Here is a 26,556-nt window from a genome sequence, read left to right as displayed (position 1 = left end):
TGGCTGAATGTTTTTTGGGTTTTTTTCTAATTTTTGGTATGACTAAGTCATGGTATGGTATGCTGTACATAATCACGGAAACTGTCAGTGTGTCATTCTGTCAGTCAGTCATTCTGTCTGTCCCACGTTTTTCTACTCACTGACGTGGTCAGTCTATGTGAAACTGCACATTGGCATTGAGGATTGGCATAGGTAGAAGGTGACAAAGCTACCAGTAGGTATGGACTAGTAGTACATAAATGTTAGCTTATTAGTTCAGCTTGCCATGTAGATATAAGTCCTGCACAGTGATTTACCATTAGCTAGCTCATATGATTGCACAGGGATTAATGGGTAACAGTTAATCATTTAATTGTAAGCTGTAAGTTGTTTTGTCTTTACGAGTAGGCTGAGTTATCTTTGTTAATAATAACATGTAGGATTCATATGTATTTCAGATGTAGGCTATTTGTATTTTTGGGATTTTTTTAACTGCGGCTCTATGGGGTGCCGTTTGTAAAGTGTCTCACGCTGAAAATAACATCAACATTTTGCCAAATTTAGCTTCAAACAATGTTTAAAAAAGTATTGTAATTTTTTTAACGTCACCTTTTACCACATTTACAGCAATATTTGTTAACTTAGAAATATATTAAATAGTTAAATCTAAATATTAAATGTGGCACCTAAATGTTAAATGTTAAATCTAAATATTAAATCTAAATCTAAATGCTAAATCTAAATCTAAATCTAAATGTTAAATCTAAATGCTAAATATAAATCTAAATATAAATGTTAAATCTAAATATTAAATCTAAATCTAAATCTAAATGTTAAATCTAAATGTTTTGGGTGAAACTAAATATTTAGCTAATATGCAAATTCACACTGCCGGTCACCGGAAGTACCAAAATAAAAGCTCGAGATGGTCAGACTGTTTATAGAATCAAATAACGAATTAAAACCAACTTATCGGGGGAAATGGACACTTGAACATACATTAGCGTGATAATAACTACCTAAAATAACAAGAAACGTGTTTGGAGAAATTTTATTTGACGTGTACTTTGAGTTGTTAGTGTCTCTTCGGAGGGATTAACAACCTAAGCTAAGCTAACAACCGTCAGTTCTTAGCCCCGTTTGCAGTGTCTGTAATGACTCATTAACTCTTAAACGGTCCGTGAAAAAAATATTTTTTTCCAGCGGATGTCTTAGTTACAACATGATTGAGCTAGCAAAGCAGTTTTGTGTTGCGATGTGTGGTATTTATTCAGTTTTGGGAAATCACGATGTCTAGAAAGCACCAGTGGGCGCGTCAGCAGCAAAGCTGTCAGGGACGTCATCTGTCTGTCTCCGCTGTCGGATACGACATTAAACTACTCCAGTTAGCTCAATCATGTTGTAACTAAGACATCCGCTGGAAAAAATATTTTCTTCACGGACCGTTTAGAGTTAGTGAGTCATTACAGACACCGCTAACGTGGCTAACAGCTAACAGTTAGCCCCGCTAATCTACGATAACCATGTTATTAATTTCAGACCGTGATAGTAATGTTTGTTCAGTCATAGTGTTTATAGGCTTTACAAACACCAGATTAGTCTAAACGGTGATACAGTGACGTGAAAAACGTGAGATGTGCATATATATATGTTGCTAAACTCTGCTGGTTTTCTACCTGGAAGTATTTGTAAACAACAAGGTGATTCCCTCAGAAGGGACACTAACAACTCAAAGTACACATCAAATAAAATTTCTCCAAACACGTTTCTTGTTATTTTAGGTAGTTATTATCACGCTAATGTATGTTCAAGTGTCCATTTCCCCCGATAAGTTGGTTTTAATTCGTTATTTGATTCTATAAACAGTCTGACCATCTCGAGCTTTTATTTTGGTACTTCCGGTGACCGGCAGTGTGAATTTGCATATTAGCTAAATATTTAGTTTCACCCAAAACATTTAGATTTAACATTTAGATTTAGATTTAGATTTAATATTTAGATTTAACATTTATATTTAGATTTATATTTAGCATTTAGATTTAGATTTAATATTTAGATTTATATTTATATTTAACATTTAGATTTAACATTTAGATTTAATATTTAGATTTAACTATTTAATATATTTCTAAGTTAACAAATATTGCTGTAAATGTGGTAAAAGGTGACGTTAAAAAAATCACAATACTTTTTTAAACATTGTTTGAAGCTAAATGTGGCAAAATGTTGATGTTATTTTCAGCGTGAGACACTTTACAAACGGCACCCCATATGGCTCCACTCCCAGGGGTCACGGGAAATATGCCTTCTTGCTGAGAATTATCATATCATTCCCTGTCTGTGCTTCAACTACAGTGTTTCCCACAGCGGAGGGGAATGGGGGGCATGCGTGAAACAGGAAGTCTGGGAGTCCTCTGCCAGCAAATTTTGGCACCAAACACTTAATTTCCTGCATTCCTGTGATTTTCATGCCCAGATTTCTACCTTTTACTGTATGCACTCATTCCATTTTACCTTTCTGTCCTCTCTCTGAGGTTTTTGTGGGTCTGTGAATGAATCACAGGTGAAACTCTTCATGAGTTCTTTTGTTCCTCAGCAGCAGTTTGTGGAGTTTGAGCTGCGTGGTTGATAACTGATCATAATGGATGAGAGGAGCAGCTGCTGCAGAGGCAAGTGAACGGTTAAGTTTCACTTTCACTCCTCTGTCTGTGCCTGAAGTATGCTCTGCACTCTGAGACTGTGGTGCAATGAAGACTCAAACAGCATATTTATTCCAAAAGCATTTCTAACGAATGATCCAGCTAAATGAATGCATGGAAAACCCTGAACTATAGAGCTAGAGGCAGGAGTGGATCATCTTAGTTTAGTATTAAGCTTGGCTCTCCAAAGGTTTAGAAACTATAAAAATGACAATTTGTGGTTTTAGACGGAGGGTGCATGGTGTAACTATTTCTTGATAACATCATGACAGTTTATCTCTCTGCTCAGCACTTCTGTGCAGCGTCTCCACTGTATGACTCTAGGAAACCCATCAAGCCGTTGTTTATCAAGATATAATTATCGCTCTACATTGAACCTTAACTTGATGGCTTTACTTTTTCAATTTGTGTGTGGCTAAAACAAACTAGATACAGCATGTTACTGTAATCAGTAGGCTTTAGAAGTATTTGTGGGCGTACTTGGTAGGCTCGTCATTTCCCTCCCTGGGGGGGGCGGGATCATTAGACCTTCAGCTCAGCTAAGAACACAGAAAACATCAGTACATTAGCATGTTGCTCACTACCGAGCATTAAACCTGTGGTTAATGTTACATGATACATTTTGTATAGGGCACAAGGCCAAGAGGAAGCCCTGTTAATGACACTGTTATCTGATCTGTCTGCTCAAATAACAACGGAGAGACAAAAAACAGAGACGGCTCTGCCTGCTAACCTACCAAAACAGACTTGGTAGAAATGAAAGCAGCCTGAGGAAACACACACATGCACACACGTGTGGTCCTTATTACTGTACGTTTCCATATGCTCACAAAACACTGACGTGTGCACAGAATTGCATAAGTGTTTTTTACAGATTCTTCTATCCCCACACAGTCAGCTATACATGAAAATGTCTCCAGTGTTGGACATTCCATATGTCCAACACTGAATGAAGCTCCTGCTTTGCGGTTAATATCCCCCATGCTACCACAGGTACCCCAGGGAATGTAGGGCTAATGGACGACAGGCAGAAGAAATATGGAACACTGTCTTTAAAGAGACAGAAATGTAATTTCCATGAAGTTATACTTAAATACTGGAGTATCCCAAAAGCCTGCATGGTTGTTTTTCGATGAATGACGATTTATTTTCCACATTTTTACACCTCTAACCCCAGCACTGCTCCATGTGCTTTTGTTGTGCTCCACAAAACTGATCTCTAATATCTCCAATTTTGGGAAAGTGAGCGATGGCAGCCTCAAAGGCAGTAACATGTAGCCATAACTGTGTCTGTTTTAAGCCTGAGATCACTGAGGGACAACTCATTTTCTAAGCCTATCATGAAATTTGGTCATGGACAGCCCAGTCTCACTCTGAAGTCATCAAATACCGACACTTGGGCAGTGACTTCCAGCATCAGATACCAACAAAAAAAGCTGTCCTTTCACGTCAGCTTGATACGCGGCCAGTTGCCATCATTGAGTAACAGCGCCTGCCTGGCAGTGTCAGGAGGAAACTCGGCAGGACAACAAAAAGTCCAGGTAGAGTGGGTGGGAGGGGTGGTTGATCGGTCCAACAACCACTAACTTTCACCCGGAAGGCGTGTTCACTTCCTGTATGATTGTAAAGCCAAACCCTGTTGTTTTTTTCCTTATTCAACCTGGTGCATGTCTTAGCTAAACATAACCATGTGCGTTAATTGTGAAAGGAAAAACGTGCTGTGTTATACCAATGTTGTGCCTGTATTTTGAAAGAGACTGTATGCAAACAGTACATTTCCTGTGAAAATGGAAGTGTATTTGAAAAAACAAGATGCATGTAACAGGCTGAAGTTGACATAGTGCCCCAGAACATCAACAACCAACACACTCAGCATACCCTGCACGTCATATGATGACATGGAAAGTCCATGTTCAAATGTCGATATGTGATGAGGTCACAGAGAGAATGCGCTGTGTTATGGAAACAGAATAGTAATTTGTGTGAATTTGTTTTTTTCCAAAGAAGTAAGAAAACCATTCCCGTCTGTTGGTGGTGGTTTCTAACAATAAAACAAACATTTTTCACTGGGGATCACTCAACTATACCCTCTTTTCAATTTCTAACTGTGCTCAGCAAGTTTCATGTTGGCCTTGTGTAATTGCCAATGCATCAAAGTAGGTCAAGAGATGTTCGGTTCAAACCTCACCCAAACATGTTGTAATTCCACAGTTCAGTCATTTAAGAACTGCATTTTCACTAATGGAGGATTTGTAGATCTTATCTTCAATTGCATTTATTTTCTGTCAGCTGGCGTCTTACCCTGGAGCCTTGTGATATTTTGACAGAAAACACACAGGCATAATGATGTCTGGAGTGCAGCGCTCGCTGGGTGATACGGAATGTATCTCATAGGTTACCTTGAAAAGCACGAATGCATGGCCTGCTATTCGAGCCCCCATTCCACATGGATCCAATGGGAAAATGATCTTAGCAAAACACTTGGTATGGGGCCCATCAGACCTCCTCAGCACTTGTCCATTGATTGACTCTAAAGTTAGTAGTTAGAACCTGTGTAGTCTTGACCACAGTGATAAATCCTTGACAATGAGGCTACATTAATGGTGACGTTAAACAGAAGGCCATATAGTGCATTTAGAAAAAATACATAATCATACTCAGGCTCACACAGACACAACCACAGATTACTCAATGTGAAGGTATTTATCTTGCTGAGGCATGAAAAATATACAAAAACATTTGCTTTTCATTCCTGAGATCCAATTTTACAAAGTGAGTCATACTTATCAGTCATCAGGGAATTCACACTGTTAAACAACCCTGCAGTGAACCCTTCCTATGTGAAAATCAGCTGTCCATATCTCTGTATAGGTTGAGTCTATATTTGGCTCCGAAAGAATACTTGCTGTGTGGAAAAATAACCCCTCTATTGACTGTAATTATTTCTAACAACAGATGTAAATGATTAGGTATGTGTTATGTGACAGAGGAACTATATATAGAGCCAAAGCCCTGACACCACTGTCTTTAAAGCAGCTGTTCCACTATTGCTGCAACCAACGATTATTTTCATTGTCGATTAATTTGTGGATTATTTTCTTGATTAATCAAATAGATGTTTGGTCTATAAAATGTCAGAAAATGGTGAAAAATATCAATCAATGATTCCCAGAGCCCAAAATGTTGTCCTCAAATGGCTTGTTTGTCCACAGCCCAAAGATATTCAGTTTACTGTCATATAGGAGTAATGAAACCAGAAAATATTCACATTTATAAGAGGCTGGAATAAAAAAAAATTAAAAAAAAGACTTTTATTTTTTTCAAAAAATAACTCAAAACTCTGATTAATAGCTGACAACTACTTGAATAATCATTGCAGCTCTTTGCTCCACTATAGCGTTTCTAACTCAGTGCAATCTCTCGTTGAGGGTTTCTTTTATTTGTCTAAAGTGTGTGTTCCCAGGTTTTATATCTATATTCAAAGATAATTTTTAACAGCAGTCCATCCAATAGATGTTGAGATACTTTTATAAAAACCTCATGATAGCACTAAAGGAAAATTCAGAGAATAACTTAAGTCAGTAGGATACATGGCCCGGGTACCATGGTTATCTGTACCAAATTTTGTGCTAATCCATCAAGTAGATGTTCAAATATATATCACAGCATAAGTGAAAACTTTGACCTGCTGGTGGCGCTATAGAGGAAAAGTGAGCGGATCACCAAAGTTATAATGTATCCTCTTAGGGACTTTGAATATCTGTTGTAAATTTCATGGCAATCGATCCAATAGTTGCTATCAGATAAAAAAATTATTACACACAGAAACCTTGCACACCAGTGACGGACTCAGGATGTTTGAAGGGCAGGGGTGAAAAGGAAAAAAGGGCACCTACTGCATGACATGGGGACAAGAGGGCAGCCAAAAGGGCACATCCGCTCGTTTTCATCCAATAGGGCACATCGTCTTGTTTTGATCACTAAAGAAGGCAGCCAAAAGGGCACATCCTCTCATTTTTGTTAATCAAGAGGGCAGCCAAAAGGGCACATCCGCTCGTTTTTATCATTCAAGAGGGCAGCTGATAGGGCACATCCTCTCATTTTCGCCATTCAAGAGGGCACTTTAGCGCGGCGTTTTCAACCAAGGCAGCACCAAGGGGGGCGTAAAATGTAAAAACACATTTGCTCCCTTGCTTCTCCTCCCAAGGCTGTCACCTCTGCCAGCATCTTCCATTTGGCACCACGGCCACCTGTGTTATGAAATGATACTGTGCGGCTATTCGTTTGCACTGTGTTGTAAGCATCATCAGTACTGTTGTGCATTTGTCAATAGGCTAATGTTACCTTCTTTTCGTCATGGAAGATTTCAAGAAGGATGTTTCTTGCATATATTTCCACTTCGTTTTCTTGCTGGCCTCTTTCCAATTCTGACCTACTCTCTCACTGCAAATGTCTCCCGCAGGACACCGTATGTTGTCTTCACTCCTTCTTGGTCAAACAACTCACTAAAGACTTTTCAAAACCTTTAATGACAAATGAAAGTTTTGGGGTCTTTGTGTAAACGTGATTGACACAGCATGAGGTTGTATTTATTTTTAAGTGTACCACAATTTTGGGTGAAAAATACAGATTTGGTGCACACCACTGTTAATGTAATCTTTGGCTGTAATATCAGTTGTCTAGATTTCTACATCGTTCAGTCCTCTGATATTCATGCCATGTCTGGACTGAGCATTGCCATGCAACTGGCCTATTCTTTTGAGCTGGTGATGTCTAAGCTGCAAAGGTCCTGAACTTAGCTTGCTTAGCTTAGCTTAACTTTGCTTCAATGCATGCCAGGTCCTAGGTGATGTGAACATGTGGGGGCGCTGTGGGAGTGTGAGGGGGTTGGTTCCCATGTTATGGTAGTAGAACAAAAGGTCAGTAAAGTTATGATTCAGAACATGGTCGGACCAAGTGCTTCTTTTTCTTGCTCTTTTGACCTTTCCTCCCGTGGGCTGTCGGAGCTTGTTGCCAGGTGACCATCCCCTCAGCATCACTGCCTTCAGGAGTTTACCTCTCATCATCAGGGATTGGACTTGACCCTGATGAATATGATGGCTCTGCCGTCTTGAGCCATCCTTCTGAGGTCTTGCTCTCAATAGCTTCTGCATTTGCCTCCAAAACCAGCAGAAGTAGCAGAGGTGTAGTGAGGTTTCACCCAGCCGTTCTCTCCCCAAGATTTTGGTGTCAGGCTGAGTTTCTCCTTGTCTTGCTGCTTACCCTGGGTGTACTCTGCATACGTCTGGATCCTGTAACTCTCTGCATAGCAGCTGGTGTTCATAGCTATCTGCACCTGGTCTGTCTTACTCAGGGACACAAATGTTGATGTGTTGTCTATCCATGAAACCTGGATGTTTCCAAAGGCACTGAAGAGCTGGTAGAGGTCACTAGTCTTCCACTCTTTTGGGAAGGTGACGTACAGGACATGGTCTCTTTTAGGTTGCAAATCTGGTCCTGTGATGTTGAGGTAGGGAATGTCTATTATCCTCATCAGGAAAAGCTTGTTGAAGAAAGGCTCAATTAGTTTGGAGCGAGCAGAGATGTATGCTTTTGGTGGAGTCAAGAAAGACTCCAGGTAGTTGGCCATTGAGATGAAACAGAGGCCAGTGATGTAAGCATCGTACCTGGCCTCATGGAGCTGCTCCTGGGCTGTGTCATAACTGAGGAACCCCTCTGCCGTTTCAACTTGTGGTGACTTGAAGGGGTTCTCCTTCAGCTGTTTGTCCAGCTCTGCCAGAGAGGTGTTTGTGATAATTTCCTTAAAAGGCTGAGTGGAAGCCATCAGCTTTGTCTCCAGAATTCTTGCGAAGACACACATCATGACCTCTTTAAAGTCCTCTGGCAGAGGGCAGTAGAACTGGTGGATGGTGTGCATCACATCCAAGAGCATGTTGTGACCAACCACGAGTTTACCAGATTTAGAGATGGCGTGGATGACCCTGGAGAAGCCAACTGCATCATTTAGCTCCTCCTGCTCTCTCTCTCTCTTGTTTCTGCTGTTCCCTCCTCTTCCTCTCTTCTTCATCTACTTTGCTGACCTGGATGTATCGCTCCTGCTTGTCTGTTTCCACAGTTTCCACATGTAGCCCATTGGGGAATTTCCAGTTCAGTGTCTGGTATATCATCTTCCTCTGAAACCCAGTGCATGGCTCCAAGTCCAAAGTCTTCTCTGAGTTACTGAAGAGGGCCTCAACCTTCTCTATCACCCTGCTGATGAAGTCTTTATGTTCCTCAGGGACGTTTGCAGGGCCTTTAGAGGAGGATGGTGAGATGTAGGACGGCGTTCCTACACCATTAGGATGCTGATTTCTTCTATCCTCTGTCTGCTCCCTCAGCTGGGCTTCCTCCTCTTGGTTTAGGTGTGGGATTCTATGACAGAACACCTTGCTGAAGTCAAATCCTTGACTGGCCAACAAATCAATACTGGAACTTTGACAGATCAACTTTACGTCTGGGGACGTCCTGTTGAACGGTTTTGGGAATATATAAAAATTAAAAGGCTTTGTGATATACTTTGACTGATCGTACTTGAATGTACATAATCTGAACTGGAACAGCAGAAAGTCCATGGAGTGCTTTTTAAGCTTTGTGTAGTGCTCCTCCGGTGTGTCCAGCCCATTGGTGAGTGCACTGACATTAGGACCGTCGCTTATCCCTGAAAATTCTCCATCGATGGCAAGGAAGTCAACCTCGTCTATCGCGCTGTACACCGTGTTTAAACTGTCCTTATAATTCTGGCGTGTCACCTCCATCCCTGCACAATGACTGAACCCGGCTGGCAAGAGGTCAATAAAGTTATGATTCCGTACAAGTTCAGACCAAGTGCTTCTTTAAGTTCAAATTCATGACAGTAGCTAGCTAGATTATAGCTACCTTATAATCACAAGGTGCAGAGGTCTGTCTTCATTTCTTCGATAAATGCAAAGCTTCCCTGCGAACTTACGGTAATAAGATGGCAGAGGATAAGTTCTTTTTCTAGAAAATATTAAATACATGGTGTCAGTGATCCCATCACAGCATGGGCCATAACACAGTAAGAGGTTTTTGTATTCAATCCAAACTTGTGATTCTTCCTGAGTCAGATCCTGCCCACACTCAGCCTGGGTGTGATGAATAACAAAATTATTCCAACCTTCTCAACTCTCATGAGACGTCGGCACTCAGTCACTATGAGGAATGTAGTGTTTGCAGCAGATTTCAGTCACTAGTCTGTGTCTTTAAGCAACAATCAATAACCATTCAATAAATTGTCAGAGCGTGTGTTATGTAGAGTTTCACATTCCGTGCAGTCAGCTGAGATCAGTATAACTGGGTCAAAGTTCATGTCAGTTTTTCGTTGGCATTGTTTAGATAACACATTTCACTCCTTTCAGTCAGAGATCTTTGTAAGCAGAAGAAATGGAAAATGAAATTTTTATCTGACCAACAATGTGTATCTGTCCTCTTTCAAATACAGTTGTACTTACAGATGTGTTGGTCATGTTGGAGACATGTGAACTGTTCCTTTTGTTCCTCCTGGATTGGGCTGCAATTAACGGGTACATCCAAGTTTAGATTAAAGAAACAACTGGACACCAAAATCCACATTCCAGCATCTCTAAAACACATATCAGTATATTATAAGTTCGGTTACATCAGTGTGTTTCATTCTGGGGTCAGTGGCTCAGCCAAGAAATAGTCCAGCACATAACTCTCCGTAAAACCACAGCGTTTCATTTATATACGTTTTGGGTTTCCTACAGGTTAAACAAATGGAATAGGACATGTTTATTGGCGAGCTTTAGAGGTGCTGCAGGAAAAAATGTTTTGGCTTTTGACAGAGCCACCTCTCCCTACTTTCAGAATGCTAAGCTAAGATATATGGCTCCTGGCAGCTTCTTTATTTGGCACAGAGACACGAGAGTGGCATCAATCTTCTCATCTGACTTGTATTTCTCAATATGTCAAACTACTCCTTTGACACAAAGCACAAGGGTGCAAAACTCATATTCCCTGCTGTACTTTGACACACTTTATCATTGCTATGTCAAATGCTACTCTGTCATTCTTGATCTCTTTGCTACTTTTCACAATGAAACGTTGTTTTGCTTCCATAAGATTAGAAAAACATTTACAGGAACACTATAGTGTAGTGAGTAAGAAAATATGTTTGGGAATGATAAATCAGTAGAGGAGAAATAAACAATGAGTCACTTTGAATCAAGTGTTACAACACAACAATATGCTGCTATGTTGCTATTTCACCCAGGTGAGTCTGGTTCTGCAGGACGCAGCAGTGCACGCTTCAGCAAGCCCTGTGACCATTTCAGCCCGTGTACTGAGTGCACGTTTATACTCTATTTGATGAATTGTGTGCACCTTTGTAAGAATGCAGAACAAAAGTCTTGAAATTGAAATGTTTTGGTTTGATTATAATGAGAAGTTGGACTGAGTGACTGTATGGACTCGTTTTCTAAAGCTTAGAAACTATATTGAATAAAACATGCATACAAAAAATCAGTTTATTTGATGCATGGCAAGAATGAAGGCATACAGAATATATGGTTCATGTATTCCTTTAATTTGTTGGTCTCACACCTGTTGTATGTACATGAAAACTGGTAGTCTGCCTGACCTGTTTGGGTATCTACTGATGTAGGACACTGTATTGATATCAGAACACAGACTACCCATCTGAGTCGATTGGTGCTGGACATGATTTATTTCATATCAATAGCAATATAAATTGCTCAAAAAAAATTAAGGGAACACTTAAATCACACATCAGACCTTGATGAGCAAATTATTCAAGTTGAAAATCTTTACTGATGTACATTGTACAATTTGTTGAGAACAAAATGATGTAACAATGGTCAATGGAAACCTAAATCATTAACCCTCTGAGGGCTGGATTCAACATCACACTGAAAAACAAAGTGAAAAATTTAAATCACAGGCTGATCCAACTTGTGTGAATTTCATCACTGCAACTCTTGATGTGACTCAGTAGTGTGTATGGCCCCTGTGTGCCTGTATGTACTCCCGACAACATCTGGAAATGCTCCTGCTGAGTAAGCGGATGATGTCTTGGGGGATCTCCTCCCAGACCTGGATCAGGGCATCAGTGAGCTCTTGGACAGTTTGTGGCGGTACTTGGTGTCATCCAATACACTGATACATAATGTTCCATAGGTGCCCAGTTGGATTTAAGTCAGGGGAATAAGAGGCCAGACAATGGCATCAATGCCTTCATCATCCAGGACCTGCCTACACACTCTGGCCACATGAGGCTGGGCATTGTCCTACACTAGGAGTAATGCAGTGCCCACTGCACCAGCCTAAGGTGTGACAATGTGCGACCCCCCCCCCCAAAAGGGCATGCCTCCCCAGACCATCACTGACCCAACACCAAAGTAGTCATGCTGGATGATGTTACAAAGAGCATAACTCTTTTTCACGCCTGTCACATGTGCTCAGAGCTAACCTGCTCTCATCTGTGAAGAGAACGGGGCGCCAGTGGCAGACCCTCAAATTTTTGTGTTCACTGGTGAATGCCAATCAAGCTGTCAAGTTTTATCGGTAGTCAGGAAAAAGTCATTTGAAAATCTATAGGGAGTCTGTCACAGTTGCAGCCATGACCACAAGGAGCAAAAATCAAAGTGTAGTATAGTTAGGCGTGAGGTCTTCAGGAGGTTTAATTTTGGCGTTAAGGCACAGATTAAATTAATAAACAACTTTTTAAGTGCTGCACCATAGTGAGTATTGTGCAACAGTACTTCATGATTACCTAATCCAGTGGTTCTCAAACTGTGGAGCCGGCACCTCATGTAAAAGGGAATGTTTTCACATGACCTAGGTGAAAAATGAGCAGTGGAACTAAAGTTGATCTGTTTCATGTTGGAACAAGTACTTACATGCCTCGCAAGCAACCTGGAGCCAGATGCATAAACAATATGTACACATAAAAACCATGCATACACCATTTCCCACACAACTGGTATTTAAAAAGGAAGAATGTGCGGTGAGAATGTGTGCACCCTGTGCTTTCTGCACACCAGGAGTACACGTGCTTCTAGCTGGGATAGCTGCAGGGGATATGATAGGGAGCAGATTCAATATAAGTTGAAGGATGGGTAACATTGTTTTTAGGTTGTCCAATCTTCACATATTTTGTTATTACTGCAAGCTGTACAGCATTCTGTAAAATACCAGCCAAAGGCACATTCATACATTTAATTTCAAATAATTTAGTTACACATTTCATCATTATTTTTATCTGCAGTCATCTCCATGTTAGTGATCATTTAATGTTATCTCACGAAGCACTTTTTTAAAGTCTGTTTGAACATGAGTATTAATCATTGATCATTCTTCTGATGTTTAATCTCATGATGATAGCTGCTCTGACACTGTTGAGAGAAGTTTCACTTTCTTTACCGTATTCCTCATTGACAGATCTAATGTGTGGTGGAGAACAAGTATTGATATGCAGACATATGTCTGAGGATGTTTTTATATCCATTTAGGGCAAACTGTGGGTGTGGCAATAAGGATCATGCACATGTGCCCAGTGCCACTATGATTGAGATTTATAAAACAGAATCAGGGGGCACCCAGTTGCTAACAAAGTAGAGCATGAGCCCCATGTACCAAAGGCTGTGACCCTGCCACAGCAGCCCAATGCATGTAACAGGCAGAACTTGACACAGCGCCCCAGAGTGTCAACAACCAACGCACCCAGGGTACCTTGCACGTCATATGTGGACATGGAAATTCCATGACCAAACATTGATATGTGACGAGGTCGGAATGAGAATGTGTTTAGGACACAAACAGCAGTCTTCTGAGTGAAAGTCCTGTGTTTGTTTGACCCATCAACCACCCCTCTCTCTGACCCTAAGCAAACTGTCTGGCTCTTTCCTACCTAATGTGTGATATTGTCCAAGGAATTTGTGTGTCCACCATGAAATAGGATCCTAATTGACTTACTGTAAGACCAGGTTGCTAGCAAGTTCAGTTCAGGTTTGAAAAAATGCTTTCAGACAGGAATTTCAAATGTAAAGTACAAAGGTCACATATTTGCCCGGTAGCTTGACAAGAGAAAGAATACATGCTACTCATCAAGCAAAACTGAGCAAAGTCTGTCTTGCTCTCAGGTTTTCTGTCTGTGTTAAGGGAGGGCCTTGTGTCTTTGATGTCTAAAAAACTGCAGCCTCTCTGAACTGAACTGTTCAGTTAAACTTTGACTGAGATTCTTAGAAGTATTTTAAAAGGCTGATGAATACAACACACATAAATCCCGATGTTTAATTAGCTCCAACCTGTCTGTTGTTAGTCTTGGCTTCATCAAAAGGTCTTTCTCTCAGCAGACATTTTGACTTGTCACAGCAGGAAAAGCATGCATGTCATAAAAAAATACTGACAAAGGCTTTATTGCATTTAAGTGTTATGCTAGTGAGCGAACAGAATGTCCAATATCAGGGCACACCCAAAAGGAAAACAGATATAATCAAAGCATTGTTTACAACTGTGATTTTTTGGCTCGCTGTTGCCCTCTAAATCGTCCCCATCATGGGGGCTGCAGAGGTGTACACTAATCAGCAACAACATTAACATTGATCATCTCATTACAATGCAATATTCTGCTGAGAAACCTTGGGTCCTGGAGTTCATGTGGATGCCACAGGGCACGCACTACCCACCCAAATACTGTTGCAGTATTATACACTTGTATTTAGTGCTGTCCACTTCTGATCGGATCACCCAAAATGCATCTTAATAGCAGGTCTAAACAGGCTCAGTGTGTCCTTACTATCAACATGTTCGTACAAAATCACTAAAGAGAGCACAATGTTCTTGTTTGTGTGCATTATGAAAATGTCAAAATACCACTAAGTGGCCATAAAAGCACAAACGGGAACTGACAATCCTGCATTAAATGGAGCGGCACACATTCACTCAAATGGAACAACATTACCATTCGGATCGTACATACTTTTGTCACATTTCAAAGACAGACAGAACAGATGTAAAAAGTGTTCATTAGATCCAGGCAGCCAAACACAGTACAGAGGGGTCAGGGTGATGGAGAATCTGAAAAAACACAGGCAGCGTGGGTCAGGATCAAAAACAGAATAATTAGAGCACTTGAAAGCTAAGGCATGTAGCGCAAACACAGTCTAGCAGAGAGCTAGTGGAAGTAGTGGGCCAGTAAATGTATTAGGCAGCTAATGAGGGAATGAGGAAGAGGTGCAAGAGTAGGATTAGGAGGTGAAGTGAATCTACTGACGGGAAGGCAGGCAGTGGGAGTGGTGGGGTTAGCAGAGTTAGGACATAATGAACAAACAACCAAACTGTATGCAGTAACTGTGCGGATGTGTTACTGATTCAAATATTTATTTAGTGTAAACCTGGCTAGCCCCAAGCTCCACTTGTTGCAATAAGAAATAAGAGTGCACAATTCCAAACTTTTCTGTGTTTTCTTCTGTGTTTTTCTGCATTATGCACTCAAATGGTTCTTTCTCAAAAAGTCCAATGATGAAACCTGAAAGAGTGATTTATGCAGCCCGTAAATGTCAATTCACAGTACTCACTGCCATTCAACAGCAAAATAAATCATTTCAATTTGGATGAATTTGATGGATGACAAAGAAAAAACACCTCAGTCACCTCAACCTGTCAGTGACACCATTGTGGCTGTGACTCCAGGTCATGGGTGAATTCACTCAAAGACTAGGCCAGCCTAAATTACCTGGTCACCACTACATACAAGTTATGTAATTTTTAGGTCATGAGATGTCGTGCCTTTGCACATTTTAATTTGCTGTGACGTGAACTAACAGAAACTTTCAAAGAGCTGTCATGAAAACATGCACACTCCTAAGAACCTCTGATACTTGCCAAATAAGGATACTAACATCACAATTTGTAAAAAGCAACAATCAGACAACAGTGGTGAAATTAAGAACAATATCAGTATGGTGATAACCTGTAATGGTTTAGCAGTGCCTCTCTCATCCTAGGCTGCTCTTCTTAGTTATTCAACATGACCTCGTTGACTTCATCTCAGCACTTGGTCTTTGTGGAACCCTCACTGCCTGAAAGTCTGAAAAACTGAAGTGAACTTGGTGAGATTAACCCTTAGACGGCTAAGGGAGCAAGTCAGTAATTGTGCCATGCCTTTGTTCCGACGGTCCAAAATTCCAAAAAGCCCCCTTAGTCCAAAATATGTCCCACTGGACTGAAAGCCCTTTCCTTGACGTCTCATTAACCCTAATACAAACACCCATTACTCTAAAGATCCTTTCTCCAAAAATACACACTCCCTGCAGTTAGTTTCACATTCCCAGCGGCATTTGAGGCACCGATCCCTGGTGTTTTTACTTAACCTTTGTGCATTTCTCAGCAACATTTGAGCCACTAAACCCAAATGTTTTTCATCAACCCGTCCCTGCTTTTCAGCAACTGTAGTGCCACCAAACGTGGTTGCTTTAAGCCAAGACATGATATTTTCCTAACCATGACCAAGTGGTTTTTGTGCCTACACTAAGCACACATTCACCACAGCGTTGTTGACAAATATAGTGTTCGATAGTTTACGCTAATGTACAAAGAAAATATTTTTACTGGCAATCAGGTTGTCTAACTGCAGGGAGTGTGTATTTTTGGAGAAATGCAACTACGGAGCAATGGGTGTTTGTTTTCTAAGTAAAGGGCTGCCACAGAAATGGGCTTTCGGTCCAACAGGACATTTTTTTGGACTAATGGGGCTTTGGAATTTTGGGCCATCATAACAATCGACAGCTGGTGCCAAAAACGATGGTCACTCTGTGGTGCATATTAACCCACAATGCATTGCAGTTATGCATTTGATACTGGAAAATACATCCATGGTTAGGTGGCAGTAATGTATGCAAAACTCCAGTTGCTTACCACCAGAGAAGAAGAAGATTAATAAACTGGAAAATAAATAAATACATTTAATATCTGACATGCTTTTAAGTGTCAGTTTTTCTAATATATCTTACAGGTCTTTATATGTAGGCTTACAACCATATAGGTTCACTTGATAGTTTCTTAAGAAAAGCTCATTGATAGCTTGTATTTTACTGAAAAATGTCATATAACTAATTGTCGGTAATATTTTACAGAAAGTGTTGTACTGTTCAGCTTGTGTTATTTCTTTATTCCAGATATTATCTGTAAATGCATGGAAAAGTTGATGTATTGCAATCTATAGAAAACCTGTGGCAATAATAGTTATGATAATCATGATGCAGATCACAAACAGAAATTTCTAAATCAGAAACTTACGCAGCTTATTACCAATATATTGCAATTATCTGCTGAATACGCCCTCGCCTCATTGATATAAGTCTGCAGGTGTTTCTGATTATTTGTAAAAAGCAGTGGGTTTTTGCACCCGCAGTCTGCTTTATAGTGTTTTATGAAAATCTAAATCTTCCAATATAATAACTTTGGGTTTGTAGGTTATAGGCTGTAAATTATTACATCAGTAAAATTATCGTCTTAAACATTTTAGCTGGATTGGTTTATATTCTACCATCGACTATAACATGACTGTATTAAAAGTCAAACAGCATTTACATTTCAACATTTATCCAAGGCCTGTGTATTTTTACCATCGTACCATCTGCATTAAGTTTCTTTTAATATGTATTTAGTCATCCAAATTAGTGAGACAGGGTTTGACCTGCTGCTGTGACAGAAGCCACCACGACTCAAATCGAGCCAAGCTGAGTGAGAATAAGTGGCTGTTCAGCTCTCCAATTACGTGATCAAATCTGAAGCAGTTCGAGAGCGTCCTTCAAAGCAGTTACCAGCTCAGAAGGCACTGAGAGTGATTGCAGAGTTTGAGAGAGAGAGAGTTTAAAGGGCTTAATTGTGTTCTATGACTGCGAAAAAGATCCTTTTAAGTCAAGCATGTACTTGTTTTACAGCATGCAAGAACTTGTTTTTCATGTAGGCTTAAAAATTGAGGTCCAGAGTTTATTCTTGACCTTGTAAACAGCATGAAGACCCTAAAGATTTGCTGTTCTTCCCCTGTTGTATTTTCTCCTGTTTACACTGGCACTTACATGCCCAGTGCACGTGAATGGCCATGTGATAGGCCTATGCGTTTTCAGGCGTGTTAGTATTATTTTCAGAAAGGTGCTTGTGTGTACAGAGATTGTTTTCATTTGAAAACACAGTTTTAAAACACAGTTTTAAAAATGAAAACTTATTAGTGTGGATGTATCATACGTCCACAGCAATCCTAGTGTCTGTGTCAAAGGCTATTAGTTGTACTTTGGTACAGCGATGCTTTAAGCTAAATGCCAACATCACCATGCTAAGAAAGGTCACAATAACAATGCTAACATGCAGATGTTCAACACTTAAAAAGTTTATCTATTATGACAGCATACTACGTATGGCAGAGGCTGATGGGAAGTATTGGACAAATCGTTTAAAACTTATCTGACATTTCCATTGACTTGATGTTTCTTCAATATCCTGTCTCTTGAAAGAGAACACGATGCCAGTGATTAAGTCACACTTACATGTGTAACAGGCTGTGATGTGATTCAGCAAACTGAGCTATTCATTTCTTCTTAAAAACTGAGGGGTTGTATAGTTTCTGTCTGTAGTCTGTCCAAAAATTCCAGATCAGATAACGTCGGCATATACAGTAGCTTATTTCAAAAGTTAAATATCAGGTTAATATCTTTGAACATCGCCCAGCTCCACATTAGAATGGTCATATAGGAAATGAGAAACAGCAGTAGCTTGCTGTATTTGGTTGTTCACCTGTGCAGTAAGGTCATTAAGTCAGAGTTTATGTGGCTGCCCTTCAGCGACACAGAGAAACCCTACAGGAGCTCACTGTATAAACATTATTCTTGTTCTTATAGCAAGGTTTACACAGCGGCAATATTTAGGCAAGGCTATGCAGCAATTTAGATTCACTCATCCAGAGCAGGGGTCATGTAGCTCCTCTCTGGTCTCTGCCAGATTTCATAAAATACATAGTTTCTTTCCCAGGCAGCGCTCAGGTTAAGAAAAAAAACATCAGTTCCCTTAAGTTTGTGCATAAAAAAGGACTGTATTAATGAATATATGTGTATGATTAGGCAGTGTCCTTATTTAGGATCTTTGTGGTCTGAGGGTAGAAGCTCTTCCTGAGCTTCTCAGTGCCAGGTGTATCTGGTACCTTCTTTCTGACTTCAACAGGGAGAAAAGGCAGTTTTCCAGGTGGTTGGGGTCTTTAATTATTCTTGTGGCCTAATATTTGCAGGGTAGAGCAGCACCTATGGTGTATTCAGCTGAATGAACCGCTCTTTGCAGGGCCTTGTGGTCTTGTTCAGTCCTCTTTCCATACCAGGCAGTGATGTTCCCTGTCAGGACATTATTGATGGTGCAGGATCCTCACTACTTGAGGGAATACCCAGAATTTTCTCAAATGTCTGAGGTGAAACTATCACCCCTTTTACACTGCCTGTTCAAGGCAGGAACATCACACTGTTATTTTGCCTCGCTGGTCTTCATAAAAAAAAGTGTGATTGTGGAATAGGGGGGCAGAGTTGTCTCACCTTTAAGCAGGCCGAGGAGGTAGTAACAGTACCAAATCAACATCTGTGCAAAAGGGACCATCAGCAGGACAGGACCACGGACTGGACAAGTGTGATGATTTGACAATGGGTTGTTTGCAACCCACCACAAAGAGATTTAAAAAGCAACTAGCAGCAGTTAGCAGCTAACTCAAAGAAGAAGAACTGCAACAGAAACAAAACAATGAGATATGGACGCTCCTTATCTACCAAGCAGAGGATGAGATCAGCCACCACATAAGAGGGACAATAAATGATTGGTATTGCCATTGCTATCGTTATTGGGTAGAAAGCGCTGCTGACAATTTAGATGTTACATTTAAAGCTTACGCTGTTGTGTTACACGGCACTCATATATATAACTGATATTACTGATGGTAATATCTCTTCAGCACAGTCAACATAAGTAGTTTTGTCCATTTGGAAAATGTGTCTTTGTTATTATCAATCTGAAAAAGCTCAAATGGCATTAAACTGACCAATTTAGCACATTTGAGATGATAACAAAAGAGAGAAAAAGCTCTAGTTGTATTATGAGACAAATCACTCCCTGTTGTGCTGTCTTTCATTGACATCTGTATTGAGTTGTGACATTTGCTTTCCACAACTCACAAAAATCTCTGGACCTTGATCTGATTTGTAAAGTAGGTTGAGGGCCTTGTGAGGGAAATTCTCCTCTCTGAAGAAGTGATGGACTTGGTGTGAGGAATCAAGTTTCCCCCTAAGAACTGTAAGAGCATGACCTCAAGGTGTGAAGAATTGCCCCCCAATACAGATTCCTAAATAATTCCCATATTCCCTCCTCTTGACACAAAGTGTCAACACACTATAATGGGAATTACCTCAGATCCTCAGAAAATCAAAAATGTTACACAAAAGATTCAAACTGAACTCACAATTGTTTGTTTAAGAATATCAAAATTATACAACTAAAACACTAAAACGCAATTTGCAAACTAAAAAAATGATTATACCATTTCATTCTCAGAATCAATGAAAGGGTTTCCTGGGGCCCATTTTGACATTGAGTAGACATTCTGTTCATTATCAGTGGTTTGCTCAAGAGGTATTTTAACATACAATGTTTTTTCTTCTCCTTTCACTATTCCACCTATCCATCTGTACATGAGGGCTCACATACAAGTAAGTGCACAGGTACAAAAACATAGAGCGATACCAAAAACAATCAGAACAGGGATCAGGACATGAATGATCAGAGTAGCCCAGGGGCCAAAGTGGTTATTTAACCATTTGTTGAAGCTAAAACCTGCTGATTCAGAGGGACCAAATGCATTGCAAATTTTTTCAAGTGCTGTGATCACATTGGTAATGTTATCCGAATTATCCGGAATGATCGTCACACATGCCTCTCCTGTTAAATTTAATGTCATGCATAAACCTCCAGTTTTGCTAAAATATAATCAAGAGCCATCTCATGCAGCTAAGTCCTGAAAACCTTTTATTGTTTCATTTGCAAAAGCAGACACTGAATACGTAATGTTATCTACATGATCAGCCAGGAATGTGACACCATAGCAAGGGAGCAGGCCAATACCCCATTTTTCACCTAGGGAAATGCGCTAGTGGTAAGATTCAAGATTAGCAAATTGTGTCATTTCCCTTTTATGAATGTGATCATGCTTGGTATTTTGGGTCAGAGTTATAAGGAGTAGTGCCAGATTAGTAATGGTAAGATTAGCAAAATAACAGCAATCAGACCATGTTGGAGGCAAGAAAAGGAATGCGTTGCCACAAAACCAATGAAAATTACCAACAGGTGGTATGCCTTTATATGCAGGAGTATTATGAAACATATTAACTGTGATTGTTTCTCCATTTCTAAAAGTGATCTTAGTGGGGTCAGAAGTTGGTTTAAATTTGAGTAAACAGGCAATAGGGTTTGGGCAATATGACACCCCTATAAACTGACTTGTGCCATTTGAACATAAACAAATGTGGTGTGAAATGCTTCTGTCTAGGGGGACCTCAGTTGGCTCTACAGTATCTGAGTTGAAAGGAATGGTTTGTGGAAGTATGTGATCACAGAACCAGTTTAAACAAGACAAATATACCTTTGATTGCTCTGTTGTATGATTATATATATTCCTAGTAGCATTATACCACATGTGATGGGAAAACTTGAAATATTTCCGTGTGTCATCATTCATGTATGGATTATTTGCAAAATACTGAACTAAATTAACAACTGGATTTAAGCACGGACAATCTTTTACCTCAAGTTGGACTAAGGAATGCCAGTTTGCTGGAGGACTCTGAATGAATACAACAGTGGTATTGGGGCAATACATTCTAGTTTTCATCCACTGGATGAAAGAATACCAACTATTTTGTTGCCTGAAATTATCAATTAGGTTACCAGCATCAAGACCCCAGGGTTTGCAATCATTTTGTCCACTCAACTGTCGCTTGTTTCTGATTAACTGTTGTTCCATAACGGCTCTGCTACTGTCTTCTTCTGGGATGTCTTGACTCCGTGTTGGTGGCATGCCAATGCCACATCTCCCCTCTGTGTCTTCTTGCGCCCTCGATGGTATCAGTTTATTTTTAAGCATCTTTGATGGATCAGGTGTGAATATTTGAGAATGTTTTAAGCCCAGTTCTGTCAGGCTTTACCTTTGCCAAGATGCCTATCACCTTGCTGCTCAGCTGCAGACCCTGGTAATCTCAGCTGTGGTTACCAGGCCAACAATGAAAACCGCAGTCACAATACTGGGATGCATGGATCCAGGTGTCTCTCTCTCAGGTATCCAGATGCAGTCATCAACAGTACCTGGTTTGGCCCAATCCACTGTGGCTGCTACCAGTGTTGTCCCTGAGGTCTAACAGTTGATTTTAGCTGAACAATAACAGAGTTGTCCCCTGTATATTCCCAAAATCAAACTTGCTCCCAGCACACAAGTTATCAGGCATTGTTGATATTATTGCCTCCCCTTCATCATCAGTCAACAACATAAATGTAATTGCGTTAGTGTGTGTGTGTGTGTGTGTGTGTGTGTGTGTGTGTGTGTGTGTGTGTGTGTGTGTGTGTCTGTGTGTGTGTGGGTGTGTGTGTTCTGCTCTATGCTCTGACCTGCCTCCACTGTATCCTATGGCTGCGTCAGTGGTAATCCTGGAGAATGACCAGAGAGCCCCTGAGCTGGTGCATATGGCCAGGAGTCCCCCTTAACTTGTCCTTCATGTTTCTCAGTCCAAGAAGTGGCACAATCACGTGAAATATGCCCAAAGATTTCACATCTGTAGCACCTCAACTTGTGGCTGTCAGTGCTGCTGTATGTTTCTTGGTGTGCACTGCATCATACAACCTGTCCATCATCATGGTGAAATCCTTTGATCCAACTGCTGGGCTGGTGGACCAGTTGGCAGGTTGAATGTTGGCCCATCGGAGCTTGAAACATCTGGGACAGACAGCCTTTACTTCCTGCAGGGTTGGATTATGCATGGCCAATAACTGTTGCATGGCTGTGACCCATTTCTCACCTCCAGTCTTTTGTGGATCAGGCAACTCCTCTGCAACTTCCTTCAGCTGATCTGTTTGCCATGGCCTATACACAAGCACTCTGGATCCCAGTGGCTGTGTGCTTGGTCCCCTGTTGGTCATGGCTGACGGTTGGGAAAAACCATCATGGGCATTTCTGGAAGGAGTAAGGTTAAGTTTTGCTTCCTTGGGGGTCAGATGGAGAGCAGAAAGGTCAGGGTAAAACGATGCCTCTTCCCCCTCCCTTTCAGAGTCTTTTTCAAGTTGCTCAGCATCAGGGCCATGTGCCTCTTGGGGAGGAGGGGCTGCAGCAGTGGAGGATATGGAGGAGGTAGAACCCTCTCTCTTGCCCTACATTTCTGTTTTTCCTTCCTTTGACACTTACTCTTATCTTTCATTTCTTGCTTTAACATCAAACCTGCCAAGGATTTAGCTTCTCTCACTTCAGCTTCTCTTTAGGAACTTCAGGAAAGCTTGCCAATTCATCCTTCTTCTTCTTCTTCTTCTTCTTCTTCTTCTTCTTCTTCTTCTTCTTCTTCTTTTTCTTCTTCTTCTTCTTCCCTACTTTCTTTCCCCTCTCATTTTCCCATAACCATGCTCTGCACCTTCCTAAACAATCTTCTCATACACATATGGTCTGATCTTATCAGGCATACACTACCTTTGAGCAACTTATTCAGCCAGGTAGTTTGTACAACACATTTGTTCCAAGCAGCGCACCCTTGTAGTACACATGTATACTAGACACTGAATGAGCCACCACAAAGTTTATATATATAATTATTTCATTAATTCATACATTTGCCCATTTTATTATGGTGCACTATAATGTACTCTCTATATACTTATATGATATATATATATATATATCATATAAGTATATAGAGAGTATATATATATAAATATATATATATATATATATATATATATATATATATGCTATTATATACTATTCTAGGATTTGTCCTGCCACAAATAATTATTTCTGTGAGGATTATCTAGAACTCCTCCACCCTCTTTTAAACTCCTTTTTTTCCCCTTTGTTTTGCTTTCCCCAAGTCAGTTCTAAAAACCTTTTTTCCGGAATTACATAGAACTGGTCTACAATACCACGAAGGATTTATATGCCAGCGAGCTCCACTCTCACAAAGGGAATACCATGGAGATAGGCCTACACACACACACGCTCATGAGTTGAGTTTCACTGCCGCTTGTCTGGAATTACGTGACAACTCATTTCCAACACCAACCAGTTTAGGATTTACATGGAAACAGGTACCTTACTACAAAATAAATAAATAAATAACTACAGATAAAAATGATTCATAACACTGTACTCACTTTTTAAAAGTAGATGGAGCGTCCACTGTCCGCCACCCGTTCCTGACCTCAGGTGGGATCCTGTCCTCTGTTTGTCAGAGCGGAACTTTCCCTGAGTCTCCTAGAGACTCCTGCCGGCAGTTTAACCCTCAGTCAAGGCACAGGCGTCGATCAGCAGAACGTCCATCCCATCCTCGTCGCCAAATCTGAGGGAAATTCTCCTCTCTGAAGAAGTGATGGACTCGGTGTGAGGAATCAAGTTTCTTTATTATGTGTGCACGGAGAGAGTAACAGGGTTCCCTGTCAACCTGAAGGATGTACAGACCTTTATACCATTCGAAAGCTCTGAACCCAGGTTGCACCCACCAACTGCACTTGTAAAGGAGATTGCCTCCCCCCTAATAAAAGGTTTAACAAAACAGGAAACTTCCCCCTAAGAACTGTAAGAGCATGACCTCAAGGTGTGAAGAACTGCCCCCCAATACAGATTCCTAAATAATTCCCACAGCCTGCACATGGTCATCATATCTGGGTCACAGTGAGTGAAAACTTATAGAGCACTTACAGCCAAGTGCTTTTGATTGTCTCTTTGATATTGGCAGTGGTGGTGCTACAAGAGTTATAGGGAGTAGTGCCAGATTAGTAATGGTAAGATTAGCAAAATAATAGCAACCAGACCATGTTGGAGGCAAGAAAAGGAATGCGTTATTGCCACAAAACCAATGAAAATTACCAATAGGTGGTATGCCTTTATATGCAGGAGCATTAAGAAACATATTAACTGTGATTGTTTCTCCATTTCTAAAAGTGATCTTAGTGGGGTCAGAAGTTGGTTTAAATTTGAGTAAACAGGCAATAGGGTTTGGGCAATATGACACCCCTATAAACTGACTTGTGCCATTTGAACATAAACAAATGTGGTGTGAAATGCTTCTGTCTAGGGGGACCTCAGTTGGCTCTACAGTATCTGAGTTGAAAGGAATGGTTTGTGGAAGTATGTGATCACAGAACCAGTTTAAACAAGACAAATATAGTGAGTGAAAACTTATAGAGCACTTACAGCCAAGTGCTTTTGATTGTCTCTTTGATATTGGCAGTGGTGGTGCTACAAGGTTGGTTTGAAGGTGGCAACAGTTTGTGATGACAAAGATAGCGTACCTTGTCATGGGTCCATGTCATTGGTCGACAGCCCATTGGTTCGACATCCCATTAGTCCGACTGTCCGTGGTGCTGAACGGCTCGCGGCGGGCGTATGGTGCGCCGCGACCGGCTTGAGGCGGAGCAGGCTCATGGCTTATGTGTTTGCCACTTTCTTTTTCATTTTAACCCACACCATGATCTTTTCCTGACCCTAACCAAGTGGTTTTTGTGCCTAAACCTAACCAGACCTTAACCACAGGGCATCATGATGATTTGGTAACGGACTTCGGAACAATGAGTTTAATATGGTCGGAACAATGGGATGTCGAACCAATGGGCTGTCAAACCAATGGGCAGTTCCCCCTTGTCATGTTCTGAGATGTTGGGCTGTCTACAGTCAACTTAGGGGTATTGAAAACTGATTAGCTGATTGATCATGCATTGCTGTGTGTTTTAAATTGATCTAACTTATGTTTCAACCAGATGTGGGAGGTAGATGATGAATAAACCATATATTTGTTTGTCATACTGTATATGGCCTGTGATAGGCTGTATAATAGATAAATAAAGCTCCTCTAGTCAGAATGCTTTATAATGACGAATCAAATGAGCAATGTCAAAGGCGTAACTTGTTGTGAAGCCCATGTACATGAACAACACAACCAAGGTGCATTTTGGTTTGAAATGCCCAACCACCACGCTTTAAATTCTGTTACATGTGCTGCTAATGGCTGGTGGAAGCTAAAGATTATGCTGTGTGGAAAACTGACAATACAATTTGCAGCTGAAACCAGTTTACTATGAATCTGGATCAGTTTTGTACGAATTCAGCAACAATGCCACTGTGTTTTGTTCACAAATTTAACAGCAAGTAATGGCCACATGTGCATTTTAGTGTATGTGTGTATCCTACTGGCTAGCTAATCGCCACCACTTTGCACTGTGCTCATGTGGTGGTTAAAACTGATATAGAGACGGTTGTGTCGCAGAAGCATAGCGCCTGCCCTCTGGTTAACACTGTTAGCTCTGTCAGCACTGTTGCCGTTGTTTAGCGCTGTCTATGGAATTAGCATCTTTAGCTACTAGCCACTGGCTCAGCAATCTCCATGTTGAGAACTGTTTCCAGACAACTCCTTACACTCTGACTTTTGCATGGATGGTGTCCTTCTCAGCCGATCTGTAACGTTAGCTAGCTCAGTGGCATAAGGTGACCTAGCAGTAGATGCATGCTTTCTTATGCGCAGTGATACAGTTGGAGGGTGTAATACGGTAGAGGGAATATAGTTCCTAC

At 40.7% G+C, this 26,556-nt stretch overlaps 1 pseudogene; it reads right to left on the bottom strand.

The window, feature by feature from the left end:
• Window positions 1–7,607: 7,607 nt before the first annotated feature.
• On the bottom strand, window positions 7,608–9,510 carry LOC125888873 (poly(A)-specific ribonuclease PARN-like; annotated as a pseudogene).
• Window positions 9,511–26,556: the final 17,046 nt, after the last annotated feature.

The sequence above is a fragment of the Epinephelus fuscoguttatus genome, linkage group LG1 (genome assembly GCF_011397635.1).
Source record: "Epinephelus fuscoguttatus linkage group LG1, E.fuscoguttatus.final_Chr_v1".
Taxonomy (NCBI): Eukaryota; Metazoa; Chordata; class Actinopteri; order Perciformes; family Serranidae; genus Epinephelus; species Epinephelus fuscoguttatus.
This window is presented reverse-complemented; position numbering and strand designations above follow the sequence as displayed.